The sequence below is a fragment of the Hypanus sabinus genome, chromosome 3, assembly GCF_030144855.1.
Source record: "Hypanus sabinus isolate sHypSab1 chromosome 3, sHypSab1.hap1, whole genome shotgun sequence".
NCBI lineage: Eukaryota > Metazoa > Chordata > Chondrichthyes > Myliobatiformes > Dasyatidae > Hypanus > Hypanus sabinus.
Genome location: NC_082708.1, coordinates 107,579,113 through 107,604,593, shown reverse-complemented (window position 1 = coordinate 107,604,593; position 25,481 = coordinate 107,579,113). Strand labels below are relative to the sequence as shown.

The following is a 25,481-nucleotide window of genomic DNA, read 5'->3' as shown; positions in this document are numbered from 1 at the left end:
ATCATCTGTCGACTGACCCCCGACACCCGCTAGACAAATCTGTGGCTTTGAGGCCCTGTCTACGTCCCGATGCCTGACTCCCGCTTGGCGAATCTGTGGCTTTGAGGCCCAGTCCTCGCAAACACAAGCACATAGGTTTCAGGCCTAGACCGCACTACGACCGGGGAGTAGCCACTCACCCCTGCTCGTATCCGATAAATTAGCGAATCGAACTTGCAGTGGAGCAGATTAACAATGTCCAAAGGGGCTTGCGATAACAACAAAAGTGACTGTGATGGCCACTGGCTTTTTGACTGTAAGCCTCCATCGACTCAGGCAGTAGCTCGTTCATTATTTTCACCAGAGAGCAACTCGGTGCAGACCTGTAGTACTTTGGGTTCTTAACATACAGCAGGATCTTACGATCATTTAACACACGGCTAAGTAGAACACCTTTTGTTGATCCCGGAGAAGCTGCAGCGGCCAGTCGCGCCACCATCTTGCTGGAAGTATATTATACAACTGCCACATATAGTATTCAAAATATAGACTATAATTCTAAAGCAGGTTAGGTAATCTGATCTATTAATTAGAAGTTATAGAAGTGATTGTTGGAATTTATCTGCTGTTTGGGTGGGTAGTTTTGTGTCTGAGCTAAAGTGTGTGCCGATCTCTGCTCCTTCAAACTTACAATCATTGCAGGAGCCATTCAAGCTAGTCCCTGATCGAGGTGCTGAGCTCCCAGAGCTTGGAACCTGCCAGCTTTGTGCTGGTGGATGGTCTCCACAAACAGTGATGGAGAAATGCTGCGTTTTCTGAAGTCTATTGGGTAGGGTGGACATGCTTTGAATACTGCTTTCAGTTTGGGAAGCCCCTGCCTGGAAGGGACAGGCTCTTGGGCCTAATTGGGACTGTACGGGTGGAAGTAAAGCCCATGAGTTTCGGACTTTCTGCCTGCTTCCTTTCAACCATAAAAGAGATCTGCATTATTATAACCAGATTTTGCCCTGAATAGTTTCTCTCACTTCTTTGACGTGACACATTAACTCTGTTTTTCTTTACATAAATTCTGTTTAACCAACTGAGTATTCCCAGCATTTTCTTTCTTTTTCATGCTTTCTTTATGACTAGAAAAAATGCATTTTCTTTCATGTTTCCACTTCCTCCCAGAGTAGCTTATGCCTTGTGGTGGGGCATTTACTAGGCAGGGGGCTGAGTGACATGACCAAAGGGCTGCACTCTAAAAAAAAAGACACTGTAAGGAATGTTGACAAAACTTTCCATGATAATTGTGAGGAATTATTCTAGAGTTATGAAATTATGGGTAGTAGATATTAGTTAAACTCAGAACCAATCTTTCAAGAAATAAAACTTTTTCACAATTCAACTTCAACTGCTATTTTAAAGTCATCAAAACCATTCACTGGATGTGCGATAATCTGATTCTGTACCAGTTGAATTTTTCAGAGGAATACAATAGCAACAACTTGAACAAACAATGCCATTGCTGGAGACCCCATGGATAGTTATATGATACACCCTCCGATTAATCCAATGATAATGTTCCAAAAAGTCAAAGAAATGTACTTGATCATTTATTAACAACTAGTAAAACATACAATCTTGAAGTGATGAAACTTATGAAACTAAAACTAGCAACGTTAAATGTACTTGGGTTCAATGGTCCAATTTAAAGTCAGAAATGTATATAATATACACCCTGAAATGCTTTTTCTTTGCAAACATCCACAAAAACAGAGAAGAACCCCAAAGAATGACTAGCAGTTATACATGAGAACCCCAAAGTACCCCCCCAGCTCCCCCGTCCTGCGCATAAGCAGCAGCAAGCAACAATCTCCCTCCCCCACCGGCAAAAGAAGCAAGCATCAGTACAAGTGTAGGCTAGGCAACAGCAAAGAGACAGACTTGCAGTTGCCCTAAAGACTTCGCATTTCATCTGGCATTTGACAAACCACAGGTTCTCTCGCTCCCTAATAAGGGAGGTGTCCTCCGTTTTCACAGCGAGCGGGGAGACATAACAACAACCTGTTGGTTTACGATGTTAAAAGTCCAATCACCTATTATCTTTGAGCTATCCTTCTTCCCCTCTACCCACCTTTCTATTCTGCTATCTTTCCCCTTTGCTGAAGAAAGGTTTTGGCCTGAAATGTCGACCATTTATTCATTTCCATAGATGCTAGCTGACCTGCTGAGTTCCTCCAACATTTTCTGTGTGTTGCTTTAGAATTCCAGCATCTACAGCCTTTCTCAAGTTTGGAACTAAGGTCTTGTTGGTTGGTTCAAGAACAAATTAGTGGAAGGGAAGCAACTGCTAAGGGCATAAGACCTTCAGACAGAGGAGCAGAATTTGGTCATTTGGCCCATTGAGTTTGCCCTTCCACTTCATCATGGTTGATATAATATCCTGTTCTCCTGCCTTCTGCCCATAACATTTGATGCCCTGACTAATCAAACTGATCAACCTCCGCTTTAAGTATACCCAGTGACTTGGCCTCCACAGCCATCTGTGGCAATGAATTCAACAGATCACCACTCTCTGGCAAAAGAAATTCTTCCTCATCTCTGTTCTAAATGGATGTCTCTTTATTCCGAAGCTGTGCCCTCTGGTCCTACACTCCCCTACTATAGGAAACATCCTCTACACATCCACCCTGTCCAGGCCTTTCAATATTTAGTGCTCTTGAACCTGCAGGTGTGGAACCTCAGGTTTGTGAAGTTTTCTGTATGTCCCGACTAATGGTGGTAGCAATAAGTTGGAATGCCATTTTTGCTGATTTTTTGAGGCAGCACCTCCTGCTGATGCTTACAGTTGTGGGAAGGGATGTTCCTGTGATGCTTTGGACAATGTCCACTACTCTCTTCAGCTTCTTTTGCTCCTATGTCATCCAAGTTGCTGTAGTAGACTATCAATCAATTTGTCAGGATTCTTTCAATACCACATCTGCTCAGGCTTGTTCCAGTGTTTGATAATATGCTGATCATCCTTAATCTCCTAAGAAAGTAAAGACACTACCATACTTTCCTTATGATTACATCTATGTGCTGGGTCAGGGCAGGTCATCCAATACGTTAGCACCCAGGAATTTAAAGCTGCTGACTCTTTCCTTGGCCGATTACCCAATGTAGAATGACAAGTGTGAAGCAATCATGGAAGTGACATTCATAACTGAATGCCCTCACTCCAATGACAACCTCGGGGTAATGGCATTAGATGACACCATTATTCCCATCTGAATCTGCATAAAGAAACATTCCTGAACTTCATTACTATTTTCACAGCACTGCTGTGTATTTAATACTTCAGTAATCTTGTATATTTGTTGGTTGATTATTATTCATTTAAATACTTCATTATGAGTTATATGTATAAATATGTGAATTGCATATGTCATCACGCTACTAAGTGATAAATGTGTGCCTCGCTTAAAGTAAACTCGAAGTTAGACCCACATTTTGGACTCCCAGGTCTACCTTTGAATTATTTTAATGTTTTGAAGTTACAAAACATTATAGAGCACAATGAGTTTTTGTTTTGAAAGCACATTAGAAATTCTATAGTTGAAACAAGTATGCTTTAATTACTGTCCTCTTGGGTTCATGAATATCTAAACTAATCGAGTTTATTATCCATCCATGTACTTGAACCTAAAGCCCCATTACATCATGATCTGAACAAGGAAAAACTTTGGGCTGGGGAAAATAATTTTACTATAGTGAGATGTAGTTTCCGACCCACATGTTTGTCAGCATTGTGTGTTAATGTTAAATTGCTGAGGTTCCAGCAGCTCACACCACAACCATCATGTCATTTCTTTATTTAATCTGGGGATTACTGAGGACATGCATACATAAGAATTTAAATGTTAGAGGAGGGAGCTGTGATATTACAATAAACAGTGTCAATTGTTGAAAATACCCACCATATTCCATTTAGTCATATTTTTGTGTGTTTACATCATGCTTAAAGAGCAAACAAAAAGCTTTCAACATTACATTCACTCAAATGTCATGTGTGCCAACATGTGGTGCTGCTATCATATCAAATCACTTGCATACTCACCAATTTAGACATGCTTTCTCAATATGTGACAGTGGCACTCTTTCCAAACACTAATTGTATTTACTCTTTTCTAAATCTTAAACTTCTAAACTTATGTAGGAAGCCTGTATCTGTTAGGGGTTAGACATGTTACAGGAAGTCCCTGCCGGTACTGCATGTTGTTGTTGGGATACTTGATCAGAGAATCAGGGGTAAATTCATTAATTTATTGAGATACAGTGCAGAATAGGCCCTTTGGCCCTTCGAGCCACGCTGCCCACCAATCCCCTGATTTAATCCTAGCCTAGTCATGGGGCAATTTACAATGACAGATTAATCTACCAACAGGTATATCTTTGGACTGTGAGAAGAAGCCAGAGCTCCTGGAGGAAACCCACACGATCATGGTGAGAATGTACAAACTCCTTACAGGCCCCAGCCGGAATTGAACCCCTGTCACTCTTGCTGTAAAGTGTTGTGCTAATCATTATCTATGGAGCCAAGAGAAGATTTCTTTTCCTTTTGGTAATTTTTCAACTTCCATTTCTGCTGAGATTTTTTTAACCAGAAATTGCATCTTAAAAACTGTCCCTATTTATCTCCAGTAATTTTGTTTTTCAGATTGTATATAATAACAACTTTTTCAATAACAAACAAGAGAAAATCTGCAGAAGGTGGAAATCCAAGCAACACACACAAAATGCTGGAGGAACTCAACAGGCCAGGCAGCATCTATGGAAAAGAGTACTGTTGAGGTTGTGGGGCGAAACCCTTCAGCAGGACTGGAGGGAAAAAAGATGAGTTAGAAGTTGGGACGAGGGGAGGAGGAAACACAAGGTGATAGGTGAAACTGGGAGGGTGGGTGGGTCTCAATAATTTACCTTTCATGTTATAAGACATCCCAAGGCTTTTCACAGTTTGGCACCAAGATGTATAAAGGTAGAGGACATAACTTTTAATGGGTATCTACAGAAGAAAGGAGAATTAAAGCAATGCAAGAGCAAAAGAGAGAATTCCATGGCTAGGCATTGGTATTTGAAAGAAATAACGTCAAGAGGAGTGAGAGTTCAGAATTTGGCCAACAAAGATTGCAGAGGAAGAGAGGTGTTTGGCCTTGGAGGAACTTGAAGGTGAAGATGAAAGTTTTCAAACTGAGCAGAGGGGATGAAACTCAACTTGACATCCTATCAGCAAATAGTCAGAATATAGATACAGTATGTCTCGGAGTTAGTGTAAATGGCACAAAACCTGGGACAGAATGTAATCAGGAGCATTTTTGTCTATTATTGCTAACTTGTTTGATAAAGATAAAAAATGTTTTAATACATTTTATCATAAATGTTTATTTTGTTTCTCAGAACAAAACTCACTATTGAACTCCTGCTCATTCAGTGTCAGTAGCTAAGCTGCTGGATTTTACCACACTCTCTTCAAAAGCTTATAACTGCATTAAGGTTGCTTAGAACATTATGTATTATGCCTTCAGTATGTGAAAACCACAGAGAGAAATGTAAAAGGATTATTTACAATTGTGCCTTTTGGACCAGAGAATTTTTCTTCTCTACGAGACTGCATAATAGCCTTGATAATCACCTCTATGATGAACAAAATGTGTTTTAACAATACTCATGTCAGCCTACTATATATTTATGTACGTCTTTATCCATGTAAGCACAGATGCACTTAAAACTAAAAGAATTGTGCAATGAAGAGTACCTATTTGAGCCAAGCCCAAGCAGAAGCCACCACCTTAACATTGATTCCTTTCCATTCCAAAGCTAATTTTCAAAGTATCCACTTGAAATGCAGCTACCTCCATGCAGACAGACTATACTGATCGATATCTTTACTGATTTATTTATTTAGTAAGATACAGCTCAGAACAGGCTCTTCTGGCCCTTCGAACCAAGTCATCCAGCAATCCCCCGATTTAACCCTAGCCTAATTACAGGACAGCATATAATGACCATTTAACCTACCAATCGATATGCCTTTGGATTGTGGGAGGAAACCAGAGCACCTGGAGGAAACCCAACGGTCATGGGGAGAATGTACAAACTCCTTACAGACAGCGGCAGGAATTGAACCATATCGCTGGTGCAATAAAGTGTGGTGCTAATCACTCCACTAATGAAGCACCTGCTTTGTTCAAGAAAGTAACAAGTTGAAATGTTTCCACAGATTAACCCAATCGTTGCAGTTTTTAACAGAAGATTGCCACGTCATATTTTTTGTGTGATCCACAACCTGAGAATCAAAACTTAATGATGTTAGTTAGTTTTATCATGAAAATGAATGCAATTAAGAGATCAGTTTACTCTTTTGGCAAAATTATAGTTCAGCACCACTGCTGAATGTAATGTAGGCTGTGAAACAAAATCTCAATTTAATAGCCAATCCCATGACTAATGTATGTTTTCAGTTTCACTACAGTTATGTGTTTTCAAAGGGAACATTTCTGAAAGACCCAGCTACGGTAATGTAGTGGTTAGCGCAAAGCTGTTTCAGATCGGAGTTCGGATTTTCCTCCCACAGTCCAAAGATGTCCCACTTAATAGGTTCATTCGTCACTGTAAATTGTCCCGTGATTAGGCTAGGGTTAAATAGGTGGATGGGTTGCTGGGTGGGTGGGAAGGGCCTGCTCTGTGCTATATCTCTAAATACAATAATAACTAAAAAAAAAATTCTTATGCTAGCTTCTGGATTTTTGCTTACTGTCTGGTTGGTGAAATTTATGAGTATTTTTAGTTGTACGCAGCTTGTGAAATATTAAGCTTTTAATACTGAAAATAAAGTCTGGTTGTTTTCAAAGATCTTCATGTGAAATCTGTAATTATTTCCAATAGTTAGTTTTCTCAGACGTGAAATAATCCTTTTAGCCTCCATAGCATCCACAACCGAGTTTTATATTAAATACGACGAATGGAGAAAAAAAAAATCAGTGTTTTCCCAATCACAACTGGAACAACTATCTGCAGACTGCTGATGGCACTTTGTTCTGATCCCTGAGAATTGGATTTTTCATTAAACCTTTTCCAGAGGCCTACACCATTGCTTTCTTTGGCTACAAAGCAGACCCTTTGTCAAGCCTTGGGAAACATTGCTACATATGTTGACAATCTTGAAAACCAAGTTTAGTGCCCTGCAAATCCAATATCTCTCTGTTTATTAGCAGTATTATGCGCCTCAGGGGCTTTTATTGGGTTCACGACTCTGTGTTTCTGAGACAGTGGTAAACTCTAGTAAGGTCAGCCTTCCTGCTGTTTGTCCCTGTGGGTGTCTACTACAGCATTAATCCAATCATAGCAGCATCCCACACAGGTACAACTTGATATATTAATAGCCTGTATTTCACCATGACTCCCAGCAGAGATACGGCAGTTGGCTCCTACAGCAGCTTATATAGTCATTCATTCACCTTACATGGGAATTAGCAATTCCCTGTGCAGGCTCTTCTTCAGTCTGCCTTAGAAATAGTCCATGCCTTCCTGTGATCTCTGCATTAGTCTGAATTTATTAGCTGTAAACCCATTTATTTATAGGCAGAGCGGCACTAATTTCCGTGCAAGTCCTTAATTCCAGTTTAGTCTCATGTTATTGCGTCTGTAGATTTTATATTAATTTAAATCTTTTATGCATTGATATGCACATATTTAAAATTCCATGACTAACATGAAATCTATATGAAATAATGGATAACTGACTGACAGTTACATGGTTGTTACATCTCTAATATCAAGAAAAACAAATAGATCTCCACCCTGTTAAATATTGGTGAAAAAAAGACTAGTCTCAGGGCAGCCACTTTTGAGGTGTGATTTCCCCTAAGCTGGGTCATAGGGCAAAAACTAAGTGTATCCATTGAAGCAGGCAATAGGTTGGTTCACTATGTGTATCAGAGTAATAAATCCACTCTCAGCACCCCTCAGAATATTTAGCACAACTAGATAAAGCATGCACTGGACATGTTCTGATGTACTTATTTGTCACTTTATTGGCCTAATGGAGGGAATATCTGGAAACTACAAGCCATGAGGTAAGGCTAACAGTTTTCAATAATCTTTACAAGGGCCAGAAGAGATGGGTTTGCTTCTCTGGGGCTCCAACAGTTCTGTATCAGTGGCTACTCTTGCTCTATCCAAAAATAAACCAGAACACAACATTTCAGGTACAAATCATCTGGAGGTTTGCCTAGTTCTACCATTATATTATATTCTTTCTGCATTTTACCTGGAGATTGAAAGGTGCTTGAACATTAGCAAAATTAAGAAAGGATCATATACATAAACTCATCCAAATCAACAACAGAATCAGAATCAAGTTTATTATCACTGACATATGACATGAAATTGTAGTTTTGTGGCAGCAGTACAGTGTGATACATAACCAACAGTCACAATAAGAAATATTTTTTTTAAAAGTGCAAAAAGAAAGCAAAATAGTCATGCTCTCTTCTTGTGGCTGCCATTGTCGTGGTTTCTCGTGCCCCACAAACGACCAGAAGATGCAGAAGATTCTTCAAGAAGTATTAAACTTTAATTTGCAAATCAAAGCTGAGACAGTCATTGAGCTAGTCGCTGATTGCCCACCGATCTTTGGACATAGCATATTTTATAGCAATCTCCTGGTTTAGTTGCATTAGCATATTCAATCGGTCTATAGTTGTGTACCACACGTACATCCGCCACTATTGTTTCTACCCATTGACTTAATCATGTTCTAATCTACATCTCTTAGCTACCTCTCATTAACACAACATTGTCTTCTACATTCTTAGGATTTCATTCTCTAGCAAATAGCAAGTTTACATTCTTAATATTTCGTGACTTGATCATGTTCTAATCTACATCTCTTAGCTACCTTTCATTAACACAACATTGTCTTCTACATTCTTAAGATTTCATTCTCTAGCAAATAGCAAGTTGCAACTTTTATACTCCAATAGATCCCCCACCTAGAGAAAGAAGACTAAGAGTCCATGCACAAAAGCCCCAATAAACTCAAGCATTTATTCCCAAATCTCGGGTTAAACTATAATTTTCTGTGCCAAGACCTCAAAGTATTCTCTCCCTGTTACCCTGGGCTGCTGAGCCAAAAACCTGTCCCTCTGTACTTGAGACAGGGAAAAAGACTCAGAAACCCTTACAATCTACTCCCACACTGTCGTTTTGCTCTTGTCCATCCTGCAGGTGTTGCAGGCTGTAACGATACATTTTCAGTGTTTCTTTCTCCACTAAGCTTGCTTCAGTAATTGCCACGAGCATTGGAAATTGTTTGGTTGTAGCACGCACTACAAGAGATTTGAGACAAGGAAGAAAACAGCACAGCACAAGCACACAGCTCAACAACACTGACAGTTATTGCTATTTTAGTCAGCCATGCTCCCCATCCTCCCAGTCTACTTTCCAACCAATCAAAGAACTGATGTTCAAATCCTGCATTCTGTTTGACCTCCGTCCGCGGATTCTTTAATTTATTCATTGCTCTGGTGAAAGACCCTTCTGGGCTAGTATTGTTCAGTATGAAAGTGTAGCATTGTTCTCCAAACATTACACACACACCCCCTTTTTCTGCCAAAAGCCAATCCAGTACCTGTCTGTTTTGCCACGCCATCCCGCTAGTTGCATCCAGCTGTTGCCCTAAGGCCTCCAGTGCATCATCGGTGTAGTTGATGAATCTCTGTTGATTGTAGTATATATAGTTTATCCATTCAACATTTTTGCTTACCCCTATCACAGGTATGATAGCTTCCCAGTGAGCATCTTATGCGGTGTCAGGCATGTCATTCGATTAGTTTGCATGCGGTAATTCATCAATGCTAACAGTAAAGCATCAACCCAATTAAGTTTAGTGTCTGTACAAATTTTGTTTAGTTTGGCTTTCAGGGTTCCATTAATTCTCTCTACCATGCCCTGCGACTGAGAGTGGTATACACATCCAAATCTTTGCTTTATCCTCAGCGTCTGTAGTACCAGTTTGACCACTTTCTGGATAAAAGCTGAACCATTGTCTGAGCTAACTTCTGTAGGTATTCCAAACCTTGGGATCACTTCATTTGTCAGAAATTTTACCACTGTCTTTTCCCCTTGATCTCTTGAAGGTACCGCCTCCACCCAACTGCTAAATCGATCAATTACTACCAGCATGTATCTTTTCCCTCTCACTGTCTTTATCATGTCTACGTAATCGATCACTAGATGTTTAAATGGTCCTTCAGGTACAGGAATGTGACCTATTGGGGTTGTAATTCCCTTTCGAACATTATTCTGTGCGCATACCTCGCACTGTGACAAGACCAAGTCCACTGAAGCCTGTAAATAAGGTGATCAAAAACCATCCTTCTTTATTTTCTTTATCACTTCCCCCCTTGCACAATGGTCCATCCCATGCGCTTCTGAAATCAGAAACGTCAGTAGAGGGGTGGGCGCTACCAACAAACCGTCTTCCGTGCTCCACAAGCCTTCTGGGTTCTGCTTGGCCCCCCTTTTTCTCCACTATTTGCTATGCATGTATCCAAAATGAAATCCTAGGAATGTAGAAGACAATGTTGTGTTAATGAGAGGTAGCTAAGAGATGTAGTCAGCTTTGAAACTTGCTATTTGCTATGCATGTATCCAAAATGAAATCCTAGGAATGTAGAAGACAATGTTGTGTTAATGAGAGGTAGCTAAGAGATGCAAATTATGTAATCTGAGTTTGCTATTTGCTATGCATGTACCCAATTTCGCAGGAGAATGAAATATTAAGAATGTAGAAGACAAAGTAGCAAAGAGATGTAGATTAGAACATGATTAATTCAATGGGTAGAAACAATAGTGGCGTATGTACGTGTGGTATGCAACTATAGACTGATTGCATATGCTAATGCAACTAAACGGGAGATTGCTATAAAATATGCTATGTCCAAAGATCGGTGGGCAATCAGCGACTAGCTCAATGACTGTCTCAGCTTTGATTTGCAAATTAAAGTTTAACCCTTCTTGAAGAATCTTCTGCGTCTCCTAATCATTTGTGGGGCACGAGAAACCACGATACCATCAAGAAGAAAATACACTCAGGACTCACACCACTAAGTTCAGGAACAGTTATTACCCCTCAAACATCAAGCTTATAAACCAGTGGGGATAACTTCACTTGCTTCATCACTGAATTGTTCCCACAACCCATGGACTCACATTCAAGGGCTCTTCATATCACGTTCTTGATATTTATTTATCTATCTATCTATCTATCTATCTATCTATCTATCTATCTATCTATCTATCTATCTATCTATCTATCTATATCTATTTATTATTATTTCTTTTTTTTCTTTTTATGCTTGCACAGTTTGTTGCACACTAGTTGTCCACCCTGTTGGTATGATCTTCCATTAATTCTCTTACAGTTACTGGATTAATTGAGTATGCCTACAAGAAAATGATTTTGTTTTGTATACAGAGGCATATACGTACTTTGATAATAATTTTATGTTGAACTTTGAAAATAGTGACGCAGTATTTCTGGCTTCATAGACCATTCAGTTTTTAACAACAGTCATAATCTTTTTGTATTATGCTGCAGATGCAATACTAAGGATATGATGTAGTCTGACCTTATTCGGTTGATATTTGGTTACCAGAGAATAAAACTTCTCAAAATACAATAGACTCTTTAAAATGCCTTTGCAATTGCATTTATCTGAGTTTTCTGCATGAAACATTGAAAATTTGTTAAAGAAATGATAATAATATAGTAGTAAAGTAACTTGGACTCTGAAAATGAACTGGATGCTCCGTTGAAAGTTTGCACTGTTAGTTTCTAACACAATGAGCTTCTGCATTCACCTTTCCATCATGGAGAGACTCCACTCTAGATAAGTGGTTTTCTTCAAGGATCCCGACAACCACAGCAACAGTCACTATAGAAATAGATTCTCTGTGTATAATGCCTGTTTCATTATTAGACATTCTAAGTGCTTTAACAGGGCAAATGAATTGGTTCATCTTTGATGAGTGAGAAGATCTTGAAAAATTTGAATTTGTTATTTGGAGGCAAATGAAAGGACAGAATTGGAGAATTTTTGTGAAAGAGAAGGATAGATTGGTTGGTGTCACAGCAACAACCTTGCACTTAACATCAGAAAGAGCTAGGAATTGATTGTGGGCTTCAGGAAGGGGAAGTTGAAGGAGCACACATTAGTCCTCACCAAGAGATCAGCAGTGGAAAGGGTGAGCAGTTTCAAGTTCCTGGATGTAAGCAACTCTGGAGATCAATTCTGGGCCCAATGTATTGATGCAATTACAGAGAAGTCAATGACAGGGCTTGTATCTCATTAGGAGTTTGAGAAGATTTGGTATGACACCAACAATCTCACAAATTTCTACAGATGTACTGTGGAAAGAATTCCAACTGGTTGCATCACCATCTGGTATGAAGGGGTGATGGCACAGGATTGGAAGTTGTAAACTCAGCCAACTCTATCATGGCCACTAGCCTCCCCAGCATTGAGGACATTAAAAAGAAATGCCTCAAAAAGGCAGTATCCATCATTAAGGATCCCCATCACCCAAGACATGCCCTATTTTTATTGGTACAATCAAAGAGGAGGTGCAAGAGAATGAAAGCATATTCTCAATGTTTTAGAAACAGCATCTTATCCTCCATCATCCAATTTCTAAATAGACAGTGAACCCATGTACACTACGTTAATATTCTTTCTTCTTTTGCTCTCTTTTTGTTCTAATTATTAACTAATTTTTGAAATACATTTCTTATTGTAATTTATAGCATTTAAAAAATATTACGTATTGCAATGTACTACTGCTGCAAAACAACACATTTCAAGATATGCCTATGATATTAAATCTGAATTGATTCTGATTCAGATTCTGATTTTAACATCTGAGAGAGTAGTGGTTATGAAGGAGGTAGTAGAAAGAGAGGGAAGCTAAACCATTGCCAGATAAAAAACAAGGATGGGCAATTTAAATTGAGACTTTGCCTATCTGAGCACTGTATAAGTCAACAATTCACATAGAGTAATCAATGAGAGGAAGATGAGAGCGAGGCATGAGAAGCAGAGATGTGTATGAGTTCAGATTTACAGGAGATATCCTAGCCAGGAAATGGAATAGTTCAATTTAGAACATGTCCTTTATTCCATGGAATGGGATGATAAGTGACATTGATGACTTCAGACGACCGTGAAACTTAACAGGAGGTATCTTTGCCTTTGGACCATGTTCAGTTACTGAGTTTACTAGAAGTGAAAATTTAGTTGATGAACAATAGCCAACTAAATTGTAATCGACTGCTTGATATTACCATTCAAAGCTAAACTTCGTCGACTGTGGTGGTTTTGGGTATGTTGACTGTGAATTTCTAAATGCAAATGAAGATTGTAAGCTTTATCTGATATATTAGATAGCTACAGGGCCCTCACTAAATGGAGGTTATACTATAACCACCTATGCTTCGAAGACTAGTTCACTTCCTTGTTTATCCTCCATGGCAAGTTTATCTGCCATGGCCCACTATTTGAGGGGTGGTCCCCCCTCTCTACTAAGGAGGAGTTACTTCTACTAAGTAGTTTAATCACAGCTCAATTAATTTTATTGATACATATTTAAATTTAGATAACACTTTTAAAACACATTTAAAGCTCACAGAGGGTTTCTATCTCATAAATGACTTTAAATGTAAAAACACTTCTAAAACACAAATGATTTCCAAAACACAGGTGCAATCCCTATAAGTTAAAAAGACATATCAAACAGTTGCAGACAAGCAAATCATCCATTGCATAAATCGAAGGCAAAGGAATAGATTCTAGTTCACACCTCTGTCTGTCATTCTTCTTTATGTTCTTGGACCATTCCCAAGAAGGCTGACTGCTTTGTTACATTTATACTGTTTCTCTCCCTCTTGGGGGACTTCACATGCATATGATATTTTTTCAGATACATTTTCACATAGGTAGTCTAAAAGGTTCCCAGATACCAATAATTAATGCTGTGAAGCTGATTCTAGGAGTACACAAATCTTCCAACTATTAATAATTTAGCTATTTGATGTTTTAAGTGATAGTATCATCTGGTCTGCAAGCTTTCTTGAACAAAATAAACAGTGATGTCTGGTTAGAAACAAGCCTAATTAACATAACATAGCTTAACCTGCATCTCTTGAGAAATTAGCCTGATGCTGCAGGGCAAACAATCTGTGTACTATAGACAGTGCTGTTCCCAAGCTGCACTTTTAACTTCGGAATGGCTATTGATTGCAATTTACATTAAGAACTGAAGACTGGCCCCCATTTATGATGAGAAGCTAAACAAAGAGTATTGGCTGGAAGTTTAACATATTCAGAAATAACACTTTGATCTCTAGAAGTGTCAGCTGCTATGTTTAGAAAGCTGAGCTTGCCAAAAAGGCTCCCTTGGCTCTGAACAGTGAATGTCCATTGCACAACTATGTGCAACAAATAAGGCGCTGGAAGATCTCAATAGGTCAAGCAGCATCTGTGTGAGGAAAGGAATTGTTAAACTTTTAGGTCCAATCCCTGTAGTATCTCCATCAGTTGTGTACCATGCATGCAAATTGAACATATCACAAGTAAGTGTCTGGCACTCTGATGTGTACATAAGTCATTTGCATTGGTAGATTTTAAGAAAATAATTTTCCTAGATCTGCGATATTCCAGTGAAATTCTGACCCAGGCTGCTTGAGGGAATAATTATTTGATCTGCATGATCAAATAGGTTGATACCAACCTGCACAATGTCTTGACCAAGAAATGAAATGTTTTGAAACTCCAGATGAAAAATGTGCGATTATATTTCTCATATTCTCAACAATGAGCTCCACATCTGGATAGAAATTTGAATGACCAGGTTTAAGTGTTTTCTAAGTATATTTTAACCAAGCAAATTTTGCTGGAGCCATACAGTACTTACATGCATGTTGGACAGTTTCAATCAAACCCTCACTTTTAAACTCCATGTACATAGCTCTATAATGATTTATATAAATTCTAACCAGGCCTTTCTGAAAAAATCACTAAGCAATTACCATCAACAGATCACTTGCAATACCAGAGGAAACAACACACTGGACCATTGCTACACCACAGTCAAGAATGCCTACCATGTTATTCCATGTCCTCACTTCAAGAAGTCTGATCACCTGGCTGTACTTCTACTCCCAGGGTATAGGCAGACACTGAACACTGCAGCACCAGTAGTGAGGACCAAGAGGTATGGACAAGGGAAGTACAGGAGTGCCCCAGGACCGCTTTGAATTGGTGGACTGAACTGTATTCAGGGATTCATCTTCAAAACTGGATGAGTATGCTGTAGATTTACCAACTTCGTAAAAACTTGTGTGGATGGGTGTGTGCCTACAAAGACTTATTGTACATTCCCAAACCAAAAGCTGTGGATGAGGAGGTATGTCATCTGCTGAAGGCCAGATGTGTGGCATTCAGGTCTGGTGGCACAGGCTGTACCAGAAAACGAGGTATAATTTGCAGAGGGCTATTTCAAGGGCGGAAGAGACAATTTCAAACACGGTTGTAGGTGACATTGGATGTACAACAATTCTGGCAGGGTTTGCAAGACATTACTTTCAACAAAGCGAAACCCAATAACATGTTGGTAGCAATGCTTCACTACCAGATGAACTCAACAACTTCTGTGCCCACTTTGAAAGGGAGAACACAATTACATCTGTGAAGATCCTTGCTGCACCTGTCTCAGAGGCCGATGTTAGGCTGTCTTTAAAAAGTGAACCCTTGCAAGGTGGAAGGTCCAGATGGAGTACCTGGTAAGGCTCTGAAAATCTGTGCCTACCAACTAGTGAGAGTATTCAAGACATTTTTAACCTCTCATTGCTACAGGTGAAAGTTCCTACTTGCTTCAAAAAAGACAACAATTACACCAATGCTAAGAAGAATAATGTGGGCTGCCTTAACGATTATTGCCTGGTAGCACTCATGCTGACAGTGATGAAATGCTTTGAGAGGTTGGTCATGACTAGACTGAACTCCTGCCTCAGCAACGACCTGGACACATTGCAATTTGCCTATTGCCACAATAGGTCAACAGCAAATGCAACCTTAGATCAATTGGACAACACAAGCACCTATGTCTGGTTGCTGTTCATCGACTACTGCTCAGCATTTAATAACCCATAATACTGATTGAGAAGTAGAATTTGGGTCTCTGTACTTCCCTCTGCAATTGGATCCTTGACTTCCTTACCGGAAGACCACAATCTGTGTGGATTGGTGATAGCATCTCCTCCTCGCTGACAATCAACACTGGCACACCTCGGGTGTGTGCTTAACCCACTGCTCTTCTCTTTGTATACACATGACTGTGTGGCTAAGCATAGCTCAAATACCATCTGTAAATTTGCTGACGATACTACCATTATTGGTGGAATCTCAGGTGGTGATGAGAGGGCGTACAGGAGTGAGATATGCCAACAAGTGGAATGATGCTGCAGCAACAACCTGGTACTCAACATCAGTAAGACGAAAGAACTGATTGTGGACTTCAGGAAGGGTAAGATGAAGGAACACATACCAATCCTCATAGAAGGATCAGAAGTGGAGAGAGTGCACAGTTTCAAGTTCCTGTGTGTCAAGCTCTCTGAGAATCTAACCTGGTCCCAACATATCGATGTAGTTATAAAGAAGGCAAAACAGAGGCTGTACTTCACTGTGAGTCTGAAGAAATTTGGCATGTCAAAAAATACACTTGAAAACTTCTATAGCTGTACCAAGAAGAGCATTCTGACATACTGCATCACTGTCTAGAATGGGGGTGGGGGGGGGGTGTGGGGGTGCTACTGCACAGAACTGAAAGAAGCTGCAGAGAGTTGTAAATCTAGTCCATCTTTGGTACTAGCAAAAGTAGTCAGGACATCTTCGAGTAGTGGTGTCTCATTAAGGAAGAGTCTATTATTAAGGACCTCCAGCACCAAGGGCATGCCCTTTTCTCACTGTTACCATCAGGCAGGAGATACAGAAACTTGAAGGCACACACTCAGTGATTCAGGGACAACTTCTTCCCCTCTACCATTTGATTCCTAAATGGACATTGAACCCTCAGACACTACCTCATTTTTTTAATATACAGTATTTCTGTTTTTTGCACATTTTTAAATCTATTCAACATACATATACTGTAATTGATTTCCATATTTATTATTATTATTAGTTTTCTCTTCTATGTTATATATTGTATAGAACTGCTGTTGCTAAGTTAACAAATTTCATGTCAAGTGTCAATGATAATAAACCTGATTTTGATTCTGATTCTGAATTACTAATAGAAATTGAAATACTTGTAATTTCTGCTGTAACATAATATTAGTCTGTTGTCTTTCTGTAAACCTTCCTGAATACCCTCACAATCTTGAATTATTTGAGATCCTGATATTAGAGAGATTTACTGGAATTAGCATTGTCATCAGAATCCACTTCAAGTCCACACTGACAATGGTGCAGAAAATAGCTTATTTTATAAAAGAGCAAAAATGTCTATTAGTCATAAGGATATATTTAATTTCATCCTAGACATCTGAACTATCAGTCCAAATATATATTTATTACTTACAGTTAATTCTTTATTTTAAATTTACCCCAAATACATTTGATGTCTATCAAGCTTGTTTAAAGTAATATTGTAGCGGTGTGCTACAAGCAGCGCTAAAATTACGACACGGAGTCGGTAACTGCAGTCGAAGGAAAAAACTTTATTCGAAAACCTCAGCCTCACTTTTAAGCCTCTGTCAACCGGCCCCCCATGGCGAAGAGGCTCCAAAGCTCTGTGCTCGCAAACCCCCGTAGGCTATCTAATTGTGAGTCGGTTCGCATACGCTAGGAAATGAGCCGCCACATAACCCCCCCCCCAGAACCGGCGATACACCCCCCAATGTCCACAGCCTGGGCCAGAACCTGCTTGGGAGGTCGGCCTCTGCGCCGAGGCGCTGGAAACTCGGCCGGTTGCGCCAGGTCCACATGGGCCGGCTTGAGGCGATCCACCGTGAAAACCTCCTCCTTCCCCCCAACGTCCAGCACGAACGTGGACCCGTTGTTCCGGAGCACCGTAAACGGCCCCTCGTATGGCCGCTGCAGCGGCGGCCGATGCCCGCCCCTTCGTACAAACACAAACTTACAGTTCCGTAGGTCTTTGGGTACGCAGGTCGGGTGCCGCCCATGCTGTGAAGTGGGTATGGGGGCCAGGTTACCGAGCTTCTCGCGAAGTCTGCCCAGGACTGCTGCGGGAGCTTCCTCTTGCCCCCTTGGGGCTGGTAGGAACTCCCCGGGGACGGCCAGGGGCGCGCCGTATACCAACTCGGCCGACGAGGCGTGCAGGTTGTCCTTGGGCGCTGTGCGAATGCCGAGTAGGACCCAGGGAAGCTCGTCCGCCCAGTTGGCTCCTCGCAGGCGGGCCATGAGGGCCGACTTCAGGTGACGGTGGAAACGCTCCACTAGCCCGTTCGACTGTGGGTGGTAGGCAGTGGTGTGGTGCAGCTGAGTCCCCAAAAGGCTGGCCATAGCTGACCACAGGCTGGAGGTGAACTGGGCGCCTCTGTCGGAGGTAATGTGGGCTGGTACACCAAAGCGGGATATGCAGGTGGCGAGCAGGGCTCGGGCGCAAGATTCGGAGGTGGTGTCGGTGAGCGGGACCGCCTCTGGCCATCTTGTGAACCGGTCCACAACAGTCAGGAGGTAACGCGCTCCGCGCGACACTGGCAGGGGGCCCACGATATCCACATGAATGTGGTCGAAACGCCGGTGGGCGGGATGGAACTGCTGCGGTGGGGCTTTGGTGTGCCGCTGCACCTTGGCCGTCTGGCAGTGCATGCACGTTCTGGCCCATTCACTGACCTGTTTGCGGAGTCCGTGCCAAACGAACCTGCTGGAAACCATCCGGACAGTTGTCCGGATGGAGGGATGCGCCAAGTTATGAATGGAGTCGAAAACACGTCGCCGCCAGGCTGCGGGGACGACCGGACGGGGCCGGCCGGTGGCGACGTCACAGAGTAGGGTCCTCTCACCGGGGCCCACGGGGAAGTCCTGGAGCTGCAAACCAGAGACTGCAGTCCTGTAACTCGGAATCTCCTCATCTACCTGCTGTGCCTCTGCCAGTGCCTCAAAGTCTACCCCTTGGGAAAGGGCATGAACGGTAGGGCGAGAGAGCGCATCCGCCACGACATTGTCCTTACCCGAGACGTGCCGGACATCCGTTGTGTATTCAGAGATGTAGGACAGGTGGCGTTGCTGGCGGGATGACCAGGGGTCGGATGCTTTCGTAAACGCAAAGGTAAGCGGTTTGTGAACGCGGTGAAGGGCCGGCCTTCTAGGAAGTACCTGAAATGCCGGATTGCCAGGTAGAGCGCCAACAGTTCCCGGTCAAAAGCACTGTACTTGAGCTCGGGTGGCCGCAGGTGTTTGCTGAAAAACGCCAGGGGTTGCCAGCGACCTGCGATGAGCTGCTCCAGCACCCCACCGACTGCCGTGTTTGATGCGTCCACTGTGAGGGCGGTAGGGGCGTCCATTCTGGGATGTACTAGCATCACGGCGTCAGCCAAAGCTTCCTTCGTTTGAACGAAAGCGGCGGCGGACTCCTCGTCCCAGGTAATGTTCTTGCTCGGACCCGACATCAGGGCGAACAGGGGGCGCATGATCCGGGCAGCTGAAGGGAGGAAGCGGCGGTAGAAATTGACCATACCTACGAATTCCTGAAGGCCTTTGATCGTGGTGGGTCGGGGGAAGTGGCGGACCGCATCTACCTTAGCGGGCAGAGGGGTTGCCCCGTCTTTAGTAATCCTGTGGCCCAGGAAGTCAATGGTATCAAGTCCGAACTGGCATTTGGCAGGGTTGATTGTAAGACCGTACTCACTCAGTCGGGCGCAGAGTTGACGGAGGTGGGACAGATGCTCCTGACGACTGCCGCTGGCTATGAGGATGTCATCCAAATAGATGAACGCGAAGTCCAGGTCCCGTCCCACCGCGTCCATTAACCGCTGGAACGTCTGTGCGGCATTCTTCAGGCCGAACGGCATGCGGAGGAACTTGAAGAGGCCAAACGGGGTGATGAGAGCCGTTTTGGGGACGTCGTCAGGATGCATCGGGATTTGATGGTACCCTCGGAAAAGGTCGACCTTGGAGAAGATCCGGGCGCCGTGCAGGTTCGCCGCAAAGTCCTGAATGTGCGGCACAGGGTAGCGGTCCGGTGTGGTAGCCTCGTTCAGCCTGCGGTAGTCGCCGCACGGTCTCCAGCCCCCCGTCGCTTTGGGCACCATGTGCAGGGGGGAAGCCCAGGGGCTGTCGGACCGCCGGATGATCCCCAATTCCTCCATTCTCTGGAACTCCTCCTTCGCCAGTCGGAGCTTGTCCGGGGGAAGCCGCCGAGCACGGGCATGGAGGGGTGGTCCCTGTGTTGGGATGTGGTGCTGTACGCCGTGCCTGGGCATGGCTGCTGTGAACTGCGGTGCCAGAACCGATGGGAACTCCGCCAGGACCCTGGTGAAGTTGTTGTCAGACAGCGTGATGGAGCCGAGGTGAGGGGCTGGCAACTGGGCCGCGCCCAGGGAGAACGTCTGAAAGGTCTCGGCGTGTACCAGTCTCTTCCTGGGCAGGTCAACCAGCAGGCTGTGAGCTCGCAAAAAATCCGCACCCAGAAGCAGTTGGGCTACGGCGGCCAGTGTGAAGTCCCACGTGAACTGGCTGGGGCCGAACTGTAGCTGCACCTGACGGGTGCCATAGGTCCTTACTGTGCTGCCATTCACGGCCCTCAGGGGGGGACCTGGTGCCCTGCTGCGGGTGTCGTAACCCGTCGGAGGTAAAACGCTGACCTCAGCCCCAGTATCGACCAAAAAGCGGCGTCCCGACCTGCTATCCCACACATACAGGAGGCTATCCCGATGGCCAGCCGCCGTAGCCATCAGCGGCGGCTGGCCCTGGCGTTTCCCGGGAACTTGCAGGGCGGGCGACAACGGCGGGCTTCTGCGCCCCACCGCTGGTGGTAGAAGCACCAGTGGTCATTGGGCCGGGGGTTAGTGGGCTCTGCGGCCGGGCCTGGACTGGTTTGCTGCCGGGAGCGTGGCTGGGAGATCTGTGCGATGGACGCCCCGCTCACCTTTTTGGCGTTCCACAGCAAGTCCGCCCGGGCTGCCACCTTCCGGGGGTCACTGAAATCCGCGTCGGACAGCAGCAGGCGTATGTCCTCGGGCAGCTGCTCCAGGAATGCCTGCTCAAACATGAGGCCTGTGTGTCCCTCGGCCAGAGACAACATCTCATTCATTAAAGCCGATGGAGGTCTGTCGCCCAAGCCATCCAGGTGCAGTAAACGGGCAGCCCGCTCGTGCCGTGAGAGTCCGAAAGTCCTGAGGAGCAGAGCTTTGAATTCCGTGTACTTGCCGTCTGCCGGGGGCGACTGTACGAACTCCGCGACCTGGGCAGCTGTGTCCTGGTCGAGGGAGCCCACCACGTAGTAGTAGCGGGTGTCTTCTGAGGTGATCCGGCGAACGTGGAATTGGGCTTCGGCTTGCTGGAACCATAGGTCCGGGCGCTGTGTCCAGAAACCCGGCAGTTTCGACGAAACCGCATGAACAGAGGCGGCGTCGGTCATTTCTGGTCCAAAAATCGTTTGGACCGTCGGGGTCACCAATTGTAGCGGTGTGCTACAAGCAGCGCTAAAATTACGACACGGAGTCGGTAACTGCAGTCGAAGGAAAAAACTTTATTCGAAAACCTCAGCCTCACTTTTAAGCCTCTGTCAACCGGCCCCCCATGGCGAAGAGGCTCCAAAGCTCTGTGCTCGCAAACCCCCGTAGGCTATCTAATTGTGAGTCGGTTCGCATACGCTAGGAAATGAGCCGCCACAATATCATTATTTCTGGTAAATTGATTTGCATGCCATTTTGGCACTTCTGCCAGATTATATAACATCAACTAAAATCAGTGAGTGGGGATATATTGGAACCTATGGCTCATCAGAAGGTAAAAGTTTGCATAAGGCATTAGGTGATATTTGGATGCAAAATTCATCTGGAACTTTCCAAGCAGTTTAAATTGATTGCAAAGAACAGCAGAGTGCCCCATGGAAGTGGCTTTCTGCAGTGACCTTGCCAATGTTAGTGATTGATAGTTGACAATCTCCCAGTGCAAATGGGTTTGGAAATTGTCTACACCACGAATGACATATCTCTCAGCTGCCCATTTTCCCTCTCCAATCAATAAATCTCAGGTTCAAGGAGCAACAAACAATCCCCTGTAGAAACTCACTGTGTTGTGCAGCATAATGGTTGATATTTTGGGTCAAAACACTGCATCAGGACTGAGAGCAGACTGGGGAGATAGGCAGGATAAAGAGAAAGGGGGGGGGGAGGGTTTGTGATTAAGGAGCCCGAGATGATTGGTAGAATGAGGAGGGGTAAAGGATGATGGGGAGATCCAGCCAGTTAAGGGAGGGCTGAAGGTGGGAGTCAAGAGGAAGGTGGATTATCATGGAGACAGTCAAAAAATGGAGAGAGGGTCAGGTGGGCATTAGGGTTGGTGAAGCAGAAAAAGCTGGGAGGGTGAAAAGTAGGAACACAAAAGCCACCATTGCTAGAATCTAAAAAGTAAGAAACGTAATAATGGGAGCCATTATGGGGGAGGCAAAGGGCAGATGGAACCTGAGCCAGAAAGAATGATCCAAATACTATTTTGAGATGATACCTAAATGATTCCTCAAGGATTTAATTTACTCATCCAGCCAAGGTGCCACTCTCTGCCAAACCCTCCCACACCCCCTTCCCACCCATGTGGAGGTCATGTGACTCATCTTATTGGCCATAGCAGCCCCCAGATCAAAGCCAACTTGGAATTTTGGATTGAGTAGGAAATCAGCCTTCAGCATTTTTTCAACAAGTTTGGAAAACAGTGTGATCCTTATTGAAGTTTTCAGATCATCTAGGCCTGATATTTTGTGGGTCCTTTTCCAACATTAGATAAATCCATCCAACTCTGTGCTGTTTGTACAGCATCATGAGTCACCCACAAGGCTCACAGGTCAGGTTTCCCACAGTCCTGCATCTGAAAGGGAAATAATCTCTCACATTTTACATTAATGTGAATTTTTTTTTTAATTTAAAACTATGTGATGCTGTAGGGTATAGATGGGAATCATCAGAAACCTTTTCATGACTACACTCCACAATGTAATCAGGCAAAACCAACCTCCACGGCCCCTGCCATCTACCAATTACAGGTGTCCACTCAATGCCAGGTCTGCTTCCCCGGAGCCCCGTTATGCTAGCCTAGGCCCATAAAGGAATGGCTACTGGTCATACTGAGCCCTGCCCGTACTTTGCCGCCTGAGTTTAAGATTCAAAATTCAAGATTAATTAAAGTCACTTCCAGCACACAAGTGTAAAGGAGAACAAAATAATTGCTACTCTGGATCCGATGCATCACAAAGATTTGTGTTTGAGGGTTTAAGCAGGTCAAGCCAGGTGTAAAGCTGTCTTTTTATCAGTGCGGTGGCTGGAGCCATTTTGGTGGTGGCATGAGGTGTGTGGCAGTATGTCAGCAAGAAAGTGCTAAGATGCTGGTGGAGGGATCCACTTCCCAATAAAGTCTAGAGGGCTTGTTTCATTGTTTGTACGAATCGTGGCTGGATGATATGGCACTTACTTGATGTGTTGATGAATGTTTGCTTCCATAAATGCCTTGAACTCTTCAGACAGGAGTTGTGGGCCATTGTCACTTACAAGCTTTAGAGGAAGCCCAACACAGCTAAACTGGAATGTAGTTCTTCAATGCATTTTTCAGATGGAATGCACTTCATGATGGCAACTTCAGGCCACTTACTATGTGTGTCCACTATGACCAAGAACTTGTCCTTCTGGAGCCTTAGCCCCTGTTCTTTGAGTCTTGATAGTTCAATATCCAAGTTTTGTAGGTGCTCAAGCTCATTTTTCCCAGCATTGTACCCCTGTCAGCTTGATCAAGACCTGGTTCATTGCTCAGTGAAAATGTGCAGGAACCGAGGTGATGCCAAATGATTGCCTTTGGTACCTGAACTTTCCTCTGCAAGTCACGATGGTCAATAGTTCCTGTGACTCCTGCTCCACATGCACATGCAAGTATGCTTGACACAGATTGGTCTTGTTAAATGTCAGTCCTCCAGCCAATCCTGCAAAATAGTCATCAATGAGGGGAAGACGATGTTGGTTAGCCAGAAGAACTGGGTTAATGGTTAGCTTGAAGTCTCCATAAAGCCTTAAAGACCCATCCCTTTTAAGGACACAAACCACTGGAGTTTCTCATTCAGTTAGACACACTGGTTCCAATACCTTACTCTGGACCAGCCTTTCCAATTCAGCCTATCTTTGGTTTGAGGGTGCATGGAGCAGGTCTTGCCTTTTGAGTTTTGAGTTGTGTTGGGCTTAATAGCTAGCTTAACAGTGATTCCCTCCATACTTCACAGTTCTCTGTTGAAATCTTCTGTGTGTTTCTTCAATACCCAGTGGAGCAGTGCTCCCACTAGTCAAGTGCACTTCGCATCACTTGAGTTTGAGCCGCTCCAACAATGAGCCATCCAGAAGCACTGGATAACTACCTTTAATAATGTACAATGGAAGCTTATTTCTTTTTGGTTAATCTCCACTGTAACATGTACCAACCCCCCTCACTGAAACTTTCTCACCAGTGTAGGTCTTTAAAGTCAACCTTGCCACTTCTGGGGTGAGATGCTGCAATTTCTCCTTGTAAACTGTCTCTCATACTGCAGTGAATCTTACTGTGGACTAGTCTTTCCAACTCACCCGTGTCTGCCTGCATCCTCACCATGGCTCCATCCAACTGCAAGGGCACCCAGTTGCTGTCTTTGTGTCCTGAAACAGATAAGGCATGAAGAGTCTTGTCAATCACAGACTTTGTCTGTCCTCAGTGTGCTCCACCTTGTTCACACATTTTTTTTTGTTTTTCCAAAAGTCTTTTTTCTTTATTATAGTGTTTTTGGTTGACGGTGTCTTTTTGCTTTTACAGGTGTGTTCAATATGTCCCTTTTTGCCACAGCTTCAGCAGTCTTAATCCTAATACCAGCCTTCTTTTGCTGAATTTCCAGTTTTGTCACAATGGTAACAATGATTGCTAATAGGAGTCTTATTCTTAATGTCAGTAGAAACTCTATGAACTTGTGAAGATGTGCTTAATAGCTGTGCTTCTTTAGCTGCCATCTCCATAGATATACTAATCTCAATTGCCTCTGTAATGTTAATCTGTCTTTAGTAAGCAAACATTTCTGAATTGCCTGACTACACAGACTACATATAAGTCAATCATGTAACATATCATTCAGCGACTGCCCAAAATCAGTGTTCAGGCAATTGCTTCAGTACTGTCACAAACTGTGAAATAGACTCACCTTCCTCTTGAGTTCTTTTATTAAATCTTGAACTC

General features: G+C 43.3%; 1 long non-coding RNA gene across 1 annotated transcript; it reads right to left on the bottom strand.

Moving 5' to 3' along the window:
• Nucleotides 1-13,766: 13,766 nt before the first annotated feature.
• On the bottom strand, nucleotides 13,767-25,169 carry LOC132390811 (uncharacterized). The gene is made up of 3 exons (XR_009511016.1): nucleotides 24,845-25,169; nucleotides 23,712-24,213; nucleotides 13,767-14,538 (listed from the first exon to the last, which is right to left on the bottom strand). It is a non-coding gene; the product is annotated as an uncharacterized LOC132390811 (long non-coding RNA).
• Between the last annotated feature and the right edge of the window lie 312 nt (nucleotides 25,170-25,481).